Source organism: Cryptomeria japonica, chromosome 9 (assembly GCF_030272615.1).
Source record: "Cryptomeria japonica chromosome 9, Sugi_1.0, whole genome shotgun sequence".
Classification (NCBI taxonomy): Eukaryota; Viridiplantae; Streptophyta; class Pinopsida; order Cupressales; family Cupressaceae; genus Cryptomeria; species Cryptomeria japonica.
The window spans coordinates 607,824,209-607,828,425 of NC_081413.1; positions in this window are offsets into that span (position 1 = coordinate 607,824,209).

Here is a 4,217-nt window from a genome sequence, read left to right on the forward strand (position 1 = left end):
CACGTTGAGTTGACAAGCGTTAGGAATCATGGATAACAAACCCTAATTGGGTGAATCCATTGGGTGAAGGCCAAGTATGATTGGATTAGAATTCCATATGGAAGCACAAACCCCAAACTATCATCAATTCACTCAAGCAAACAGACCGGTAAAGGATTTTTTATCAATCCCTATTTTTAAGGCCTAGGAAGGGGTAATTAAGCCTAGATAAACCGGTAAGGGTTAGATATGTTAATGACGCATTGCACCAAAGAGAGGCTATATAGAAACCATAATCATGTTTCACTCATATCTCAAAAATTACGAACTGGGTGTTTGTGAGTTTTTCACAAAAATTAGAAAAATAAAAAATGAAAAAACCCATTAATTTTCATGAAAACCCAATTCTTATATTTTGATAAAAAGTAAATAGTTTGTCCCCCTTCCAAGGACCTATGATATTGCAACCTTATAGTCAAAACGTTCAAAAGAGCATAAAACATCTGATCCAAAGGCTTCCATAGAAGGTTGCATAGGTGAAAGACTCAAAATAATTATCATGAGTGACTATTTGGGAACAATCATAGCAATAAAAGCTTTCAGATTTAGGAAATGTTTTAACAACCATCATCATTGTGCAACAGTAGTGTGAAATGGTGAGTACAAACTCCAAAATCTTAGTCACAAGTGCATTAGAGTAGTTATAACTAAAATGACAATGCATAGTTGAGCCTAACGATATCAGACAACAAAGCATAGCGAGAGCTTTCAAATATACAACTAGCTGAAACTTTTGACAATCCAAATCACTAAAGTATAGTAACAAGGGTTTCAATAGAAGAAATATTTATGTTGTGAAAGGTCAGATGATAATGGAAGAAACTCATATTAATGATCAAACAATAGTCATTTTACCAGCCCAAAGAATAGTCAGTCATTAATGGCAATGGAGAAAAAGAAGAGTGTATATAGAAAGAATGACAAACATGAAGACCATACAATTGAGGTGGATCAGAATGAAAGTGCAGTCACAAAGCAAATGCCATTGAACGAATGCATAGATAGAGACTTTATATATAGAGGGACAATCATAAAAATTCTATAGGATCACAATGATGAGTTTACTGTTAGAAGATAGGGCTTTAAGAAACATCCATAAGCGCCATGAATTACCATAGCAACATCCACACCAACACAAATGACTAGAATCACATCATCATTATACCAAACCTCAAGAACACTAACTACAATGACTGTCAACTTTGAAAAATCATTTGTAGAACTCCAAACCACAAACCACTTGAATTGAAGATACATGATAATATCCCAAACATATCTCCAAATCCGCATATCAATATATTATAATGCGGAGCAATGCAAATCAAAATACGAACACTCAGTCACCACTAAACAATTGAAAAACCAGCCACAACACAGATACCCATAACTCAATCAAATCTTCATGCGAACCTCTGAAACCTTAACTAAATCAACCATAAACAATCCTCTACAAACCCTTTATTCTGCGAACTCTGATCATTATGCTAAAAAAATTAACTCACTGAATTTCACTACATCACTATCACAGACAAAGAAATATGTTGACATCAATGACAACACATCTCTCAGATATCTCACAATCACATATTTGCAGCATAATCCAACAATCTCCAACATGAAGTACTCCATTTTCAAGTAGCACATCCAATTTAAAGTCTTCCAACTTCAACCAGGTTTAAAAGTCCTTGTCTTGTATTTCCAATTCCCGAGAAGGAAGATTCAGTGTTTTGTCCACTCTGGACTTCACACTTTCTATATTGTTGATTAATGTGACAATGAAATTCAAAATATGTGTCCCTTGGCTAAGCATCTTACCTAACCATTCACCTACTACTTTGCTTTGAGAGGTGACTCACTGAGCTTGCTTTATGGCTTCCTCATCTATTGATGAAGTCACTAGCTCAACTATTTCAGAATATTTAGTTATCTAAATTAAAACAGTGGTGAGTTGTTCCACTTATGCCTTAAGCTTATCCTTTTTATTTTATCTTTAGCATACCTTGCTACAAGGCCATCAAAGGCTGCCTAATCATCTTCCTTAGCACTCTCATGAGTCTGTTTACCCAATTTAATTCTACTTATAGCATAATAAATGGATTAAATCTTATCAATGCTCTTGTCAGGGGGAGGCACAACGATCTCCATATATTTATCCTTAGATTTATCCACCTTAACTCTTCAAATAGACTTATCCTTCTTTGTAGTCTTTGGTTTAATAGGAACAAGCTAGCTATAGTCAAAGTCACCTGTGGAGACGACTTGTTTCTTCCTCTTAGGAGTATTTGAAAGTAACCAAGGTGGCAAGGAAGAGTCATCTTCAACACCTGAGGAATGGGTCGTTGTGTCTTTTTAGGTTGAAAAAAATTAATAGATTCTCACAATCTTTCCTCATCATAGTCCTCTTCCCATTCCTCATTATATTTTTCTTCCTCCTCTGATTGTTTTTCATCAATAGTTTCATCTTCATACTATTATTCTTCTTCAGGTTCAATCAGTTGTTGAGCACCTTGAGTTGAAGATTCACTTTGACCCTTACCTTTACCTTTTCCCATAGTAAAATTGTATTTGGGAGTCCTATGTGAAGCAACATGATCTTGTCTATTCTTTTTTCTGAGTTATGATGTCTTTCTAATGGGCCCAACAATAACATCTTCTAATCTAATGGTGAAAGGTTTTAATTGGATCCCTTTTGTGTTAGCCAAATGTTTGTACTTGCAAGGATATTTTGAAACCTGGCTCTTATTGAAGTCACTTCCTTTTGAGACAATTGAATGAGTGGAAGTGGTGCATGAACAATCTTCTTGCTCTCATATATAGGATCCAAAATATTTTCATCATCTTGTAGACCTTCATGAATATCTACTAGATTGAGGTTCTCTATTTGATCCAAGGTAAGGCAACAATAATGAAGTCTTCTATTATCTTCCTATGTCCTACAACCAATCCAAATGTCTTCTTTGAAATGTACATGAGTATAGCTCCTCTTTAATATGTTTTTCATTCCTCTATAATTGAAGTCTTTTATGGACTTGAAAAGCTTCATTGCAACTCTTCTCATCTCTTCATCCATTTCCTTAGCTTATAGATTAAATTAATAGAATAACTTCAAGTATTCAATGAGATCTTGATACCAAGTTTGTGAGAACCTTATTGGCCTTCATGAAGTGCAACCAATTGTTGAGACATCTCCATCAAAAAAAAATTGTTGGATGGATATTTTGGAAGCATGAAAGGTTGATAGTTAAGACATCCTACCCTTAGGTAGATGAATGTTGGAAATTGCAAGAACATACACCCATATTGATTGACAAAATTCTAAGTCTCATCAGATACCCCCTTCTTTTGTAGATCTTTATTCAACATGCATATATAGTAGTAGAAGAAAGCATCATTAACTCTCTTGAAATGATGCAATCTATTCTTCATAACTAATTGGCAGTAATATTCATTAATTGGGCCATGCCTTTTATCCCTTTTTGTATACAACCCTAGGAAATGCATCATTGAAGCTATGACATACACCAAGATGAAGTCATATAGAACTTCAATGTAGTAGGTACCTTAGAGAGTTGATCACACAATGCATCACTTATTTGTTTACCCTAGAATATCTTATCTTTGTTTTGCCTAATGACATGGATATATTGATACATCCATTCATGATATGTATCAGAGATGGGAAGACCTTTCACTCTACTGAAAAGAGTAACCAAATCATTCACTTTCTTCTATGGAATCACTCTGGTGGAAGGTCTTGGGCCATCTAGCAATAGTAGGCCTTGGAGTTTTTAGACAATTATCCTTCATATTCCTTTAAAACTTGTTTGAATGCTTATCATAATAAGCTTGGGTTGATTGCATATCTATTTTAACATACATGTCTATACTTGGACATTTGAAGATAGTGTCAAAGTAATCTTTATCTAATCTAATGGCATTCTTACCATATGCATCATTTACACTCCTACATTCAGGATCAAAATGGTTAACCATTGCAAGTATAAACTTTGGATTCTATGTAGAAATGGGAAAGGATGAAACAAAATGAATACTACTGTTAATAGTTGATTCCATTTTGTAATATTGTCGATGCTCCTTGAATCATTTCAGAAACTCCTCAAGATCCACATGACCTATCTCGGTGTCTCTGATATCATCTATATTTGATAACACTGGGG